Source organism: Bison bison, unplaced genomic scaffold, assembly GCF_000754665.1.
Source record: "Bison bison bison isolate TAMUID 2011002044 unplaced genomic scaffold, Bison_UMD1.0 scf7180017864451, whole genome shotgun sequence".
In the NCBI taxonomy this organism is placed as follows: Eukaryota; Metazoa; Chordata; class Mammalia; order Artiodactyla; family Bovidae; genus Bison; species Bison bison.
The window spans coordinates 8,740,838-8,746,691 of record NW_011495013.1 but is presented as its reverse complement, the minus strand read 5'-3'; the positions used below and the strand labels follow the sequence as shown (position 1 = coordinate 8,746,691).

The 5,854-nt window shown below is 43.2% G+C and overlaps 1 protein-coding gene across 2 annotated transcripts in view; it reads right to left on the bottom strand.

Annotated features, from left to right (window-relative positions):
- DCUN1D4 (DCN1, defective in cullin neddylation 1, domain containing 4) overlaps positions 1-5,854 on the bottom strand; it is a 70,682-nt gene that overhangs the window by 64,429 nt on the left and 399 nt on the right. The window contains exon 1 of one of the 2 annotated variants that reach the window (XM_010858915.1): positions 5,815-5,838. The exons of the other annotated variant lie outside the window; for it this stretch is intronic. The gene's annotated coding sequence lies outside the window, so the exon portion shown is untranslated. Of the gene's footprint in view, positions 1-5,814; positions 5,839-5,854 lie in introns of those variants that run through there. 2 annotated transcript variants of the gene reach the window in all.

Here is a 5,854-nt window from a genome sequence, read left to right as displayed (position 1 = left end):
AACTGATAGCCACCACTATTTTTTTAGTACTTTTTTTTGTTTGTTTTGTTTTTATTTTTTGTGGCTGCACAGCATGCAGGATCTTAGTTTCCAAATCAGGGATCAAACTTGTGCTTCCTGCAGTAGAAGTGTGGTGTTTTAACCGCTGAACCACCAGGGAATTCCCAGCCACTGCTGCTGCTAAGTTGCTTCAGTCGTGTCCAACTCTGTGCGACCCCATAGACGGAAGCCCACCAGGCTTCCCCATCCCTGGGATTCTCCAGGCAAGAACACTGGAGTGGGTTGCCATTTCCTTCTCCAATGCACGAAAGTGAAAAGTGAAAGTGAAGTCGCTCAGTCATTCCCGACTCTTAGCGACCCAATGGACTGCAGCCTACCAGGCTCCTCTGTCCATGGATTTTCCAGGCAAAAGTACTGGAGCGGGGTGCCATTGCCTTCTCCGATTCCCAGCCACAAATATCTTTAAATGTATGTTCTGCTTAAAAGAGTAATTCTCGAGAGGTACCTCTGCTAACCTGAATCTCAGAATAAAAAAAAAGAATATGCTATGAAAGGCTACTAACTGTAATTTAAGCTGGTCACCTAAACAGAGATGTCAGTATTAATGTCAGAGCCTCAGAAAACTCACCTCCAACTAACACAATTTACTTTCTAAATAAAGAAAGACTTTGGTGAGCTTAATGTATTCTTAACATTAAAAAAAAAAAAACAAAAAACCCTTAGGACCAGACGCTGTTCATAAAACAAAATAGGAAGGGAGACAGACACTTCCAGGCCCTTTACCATCAGACCTGCCAAGCCCTGCCCAAGCCTTCCCCACCGCGGCCTATTACACACCAGGTCAGAAGTGGACACAGGTACTGTTACATGCACACTCCTGTCCCTCAGCACATCACCGGCGCGCTACTCCCTTCTGGAGAACCTCTCCATGCCACAGACATTCTTCAAAACTGATATCTGCATGTATTTAAAAATACATATTATTTAATTTGGTTTGCATAGGACAACTCTGTCCAAAAAAAAGGCAGAGAATGAATAAGTGAAAATTCATATTCCTGGAAGAAAAACCTAAAGATAACAAAAGACATCTCAGAAGCAGAATTGCAGGAGGAAGCATTAAAATCTTTCAGATAATTCACTACCTGCTCAAGAGCTGACCATCTAAGTTCAGTTCATTACATATTTGAGGTCCTAAGCAATGCAATGCACTGGACCACAGCATGGATACTAAGGCAGAGTTCCAGATCTCAAGAGAGAGTTATCGTCTAACTGGAAAAGGGACAAGTAAGTAAACATACAGCTACTGTTAATAAGAAAACTGAGAATAAAAGTCAACAGTCCTTGGAGATTCAGTGGAGGGAACGAGTCTGCTAGAGTGGGAACAAGGAACAATTAAGAGAAGCGGCACTGAGGGCCGAGGGAGGAGAAGGGTTCAGGGGAAAGAAACCGAGCTTAAAATATAGAACCAGTTCAACCCCAGCTTCTGAGACATCTGTAAGCAACTGGGAGCTTTGAGGTTTTGGGGTAGAGGGGTCATAAGGACAAAGATATTCAACTGATGATGAAGAGGATAAATAGGAGGCTGAGCCTGGCAAAAATATTACTTGCTAGTTATTATAAGAAAGGATGGCTCAGACCTAGGGTGATGGCGATCAGTATGGAACAGAGAGTACAGGCATAGGAAGAGATGCAAGCTTGCACTTGCTACCAACCAAGAAAAGAGAGGATGAGCAACGTCTAAGCTTCCAGCCTGGGTTATTAAATGAACTGCAGTTTCATTCACCAAATGAAAAAAGTGAACTGGTCTTGTTTTCATCTTTATTTTGGCCACTAGGAAGCTCAGAGCCAAAATACATGGCCCATTTCTAACATACAGCAAGCATTTATGTGTAGCTTGTAAATCTGTATTTTCTTTCTCTTGACAGAATTTTATTTAAAGTTGCCTCTAATTATTTTAGAATTTGGCAGAAAATATATCAACAGATAAAAATGATTGAGACCAAGTCAAAGACAGTTGGACACAGTAGCTGATTCAGGGATATAACTACAGGCTATAGGCTGCCAACTCATAGCATTCTCCTCACCCTTCTTCGGCCCTAGGGAAGTCTGGAATCCACAACAGAAGCTAAAAATGCCAGACTTTCACCTTCTCCACCTCCCTTACAACTAGTAGTGGCATGACGCCAATTCTACCCAATGAAACTAAAGGGAAAGTCTCCAAGGTGACCTTCCAGAAAAGATTCCTCTCTGCAAGGGAGGGAACTATAAGGAAATACGCTGCTTTCACCCTATTCTTAAATAGGCATGATGTCTGGTGCTACAGCAACCACATTGCGAACATGAGGCAATGAGCCTACGGCTCCTGATAAACCAAAATACTAAAAATAAAGGAAAAAAGTATACAAAGAGCCTAGATTCTTAAAAGACATACTGAGACTCTGTACCAGCCTTAGAACCATCCATCTCTAAACTTCTTGCTACCGAACAAAAATAAGCTCTATTACTTAAGCCACTTTTGATGGAGTATTTATTTGCCAGAGGCATCCTAAATCATACAACAAAAGTTATCAGGAGGTCAGTTTCTGAAACTATGATTTTTTTACACTGCTGACTACACAAGACTATTACTATTGAGATGAGAGCAAGGCAAACACATATGATAGGAAAAAAGCAATAAATAAGAGCTTCTGGGAGCAGTTAAAGAGAAATGGATATAACGTTAAATAACATTTGAAAAAATGTGATCAAGTGTTAACAGGGGTACTTCTTGGGAGCAAGAAGAGAAGAAAAAAAAACAAAAGTACAGAAATTCTCAGAAGTGGAAATGTGAGCTCAGTCGTGTCCTACTCTTTGCAACCCCATGGACTGTGGCCCACCAGGCTCCTCTGTCCATGGGATTTTTCTGACAAGAATACTGGAGAAGGTTACCATTTTCTCTTCCAAGGGAGAAAATGAGGGGGTCTTTCTTTTCTGGCAATGTTACTGGTAAAACAACCTAAAAATTTTCCCACTATAGATCTTTCTCTACTTATGATGGGGTTATGCCCTGAGTAAACCCACTATCTAACTGAGAATATCCTATGTCGAAAATACATTTAATAAACCTAACCTACAGATAACAGCTTAGCCTAGCCCATCCTAAACATGCTCAGAACTCTTATGTTAACACACAGCTGGGCAAAATTATCTCACTTCAAGCCTATTTTATAACAAAATATTGACTATCTCAGGTAATTTTTTTTGTTTGGCCATGCTATGTGGCATGCGCGATCTTAGTGCCCCCACCAGGGATAGGATCAGTGCTCTCAGCATTGGGAGTGCAGAGTTTTAACTGCTGGACCGCCAGGGAAGTCCCCTCAGGTAATTTACTGAAACTGTACTGAAAGTGAAAAACAGGATTGCTGTCTGGGTACAAAACGGTTGTAACTGTACTGGTTGTTTACCCTCCTGATTACGTGTCTGACTGGGAGTTGCCGAGGTCGCCATTCAAGCGTCAGGAGAATATAATACCATGCATCACTAACCTCAGAAAAGATCAAAATCCAAAATTCAAGGTACAGTTTTTATCAAATGCAGATTGATTGAACACCGCTGTAAAGTCAAACCATTCTTAAGTTGGAACCATCTGCTTAAAACAGTTGCAAAAGTTCTGGGAAAAGTTTAAGAAACATCTGTTTAAATGCATAACTAAGCTCAAAAGAAAATAAAACCTCCCCAAAGGCCAAAAATCAAAGAGGAACCTAAAAACCATAGCAGAAAGTGCTACGATAATAACGTATAGGAACCTGGGGTTTGAGTGCTGGGGAAGAGACAGCGTCATGTGTATCTATAGGGCACCTGCCCTTTGGGATGAAATTGAAAAAAGAGAAAAGGGAACAAAATGACTGGCCTAATATTTTCTTTAAAAACACCACCTTAAAGACAGTTACAGCTCTGGTTTTCAACCTCATACACCTCACCCTTTACAAGAGCAAATTTCATGACACATGCACTATTAAAAAAAAAAAAAGGAAAACATAACCAGGTTAAATATTTACATATCACAAAGGAGTTCCTGGATATGTCACCATAAGCTTAAGAAAAATATAAAACAGATATAAATCTTTTCCTGATAAAATCACACACTGCCCAATTTTTCAGCCATTATGAAATGAACCTTATGAGTTCATTGAGTCAAGCACTCAAGTTCAATATATTTTTAACCATACTAGATAGTTTCCAAATCTTTGGACTTCTTGGTAAAATTTTTATCATCAGGGTCATCACAATAATCTTCTAGTGACCATGCTACCAATGTTTTCATAATACTTTATACATCACATTAAAAAACTCTGTCATTTCTGAGCTAACCTGAAAGCCCTCCACATTACACGTTTTGGAGTCGTCATTGCATATAAATGGTAAAGGGAACTGGCAAAGGATGTGATGTCTGCAGTCTACAGGCTGAAAGGATGGTTTCTAATACTAAAGAAAAACACATGAAAACCTAAGGTTCTCTCCACCGAGTGTACCTTCCTCTAGTCTCATTTGCTTTCCATGCTTCTTTGAAAACCGTAGACATCAAATATTCCCTTTGCTCATCCTGACATTTTCACACTGGCTTAAATAAATGAGATCATTTTCACCGCAATTCCATTAAGCCACCTCCAGCTCTCAATTGGTGGCACAGTGGTAAAGAATACGCCTGCCATTGCAGGAGACACAAGAGACCTGAGTTCGATCCCTGGGTCAGGAAGATCCTTTGGCGTATAAGTGGCAACCCACTCGAGTATTCTTGCCTGGGAAATCCCATGGACAGAGGAGTCTGGCGGATTATAGTCTACAGGATCACCAATGAGTCAGACAGAACTGAAGAGACTAAGCACGCACACGTACATGCACACACACTAAATTCAAGACCATCTTTTCCCCAAAAGTCCCCTTATTCTTTGGCAATCCAAACGGCCCAAGAACTGCAAACACAATTTATACTATCTTCACAACATTTTTATGTGTCTCCACCGCATTCTTAGATTTAACTAAGACGGAACCTTTTAACCTGGTGTTTATACACACAGGAAGTCACAAATACACACTATTCTAAACGCTGCTTTAAATTGCGTCGCATCTTCAATGTTTTTCCACAACCTATGTACTAAATGGTTCAAGACGAAGCGTTTATTCTACAAGTAAGGGTACCAAATGCAAGTGAGAAATATTCAACTTGGAGATAAAGAACCCAAGTGTGAAAGGACTGCGCTTGGCTTGGTTCTCGCCCACCCGCTGACACGGGGAGAAGATCCCAGGGAACATGAACGCCTCCCTGGAGTGCGCTAGGGTCCGCGGGGAATAAAGCACGAGTTAGCGGAGCTGGGAGGCTCCGAGGGGCGCGCTGCATTCTGGGACTCGTTTCCACAGTTACCCACGTGCACCCAACCCAACCGCGGTCCGGACTACAAGTCCCAGAATTCCGCGGGACCGCCTTTCCCCTTCACACCCGGCGACTGGTGCCAGACCCTAAAGGAAACCCCTAAAGCGCCCTCTCCGCAAGGCTGGAAGAGGTCGCGCCCCGCGGGCGCTACGCTGGGTTTGTGGTGCGGCCCTCCCGGCAGGGAAGCGGATCCCGAAGCACCAGCCTCCACACCTGACGATCAGAAATTAGACAACTGCGTCACAGACTGCCAAATCCTCGGACCGTCAGGGACCCCCCCCCCCCCGCCGCCCCGCCCCTAGACTCCAGGGCCCGACCCCTCCAGCACCCACAGCGGAAAACCCGCAGCCTGCTTCCCTGCCCCGCCTCCCAGTCCCGCAGCCATAGCCCGCGCCAGGGTTGACCTCGCTTCCCGCCGATCAGGGGTAACCGCGGCAAGCGCCA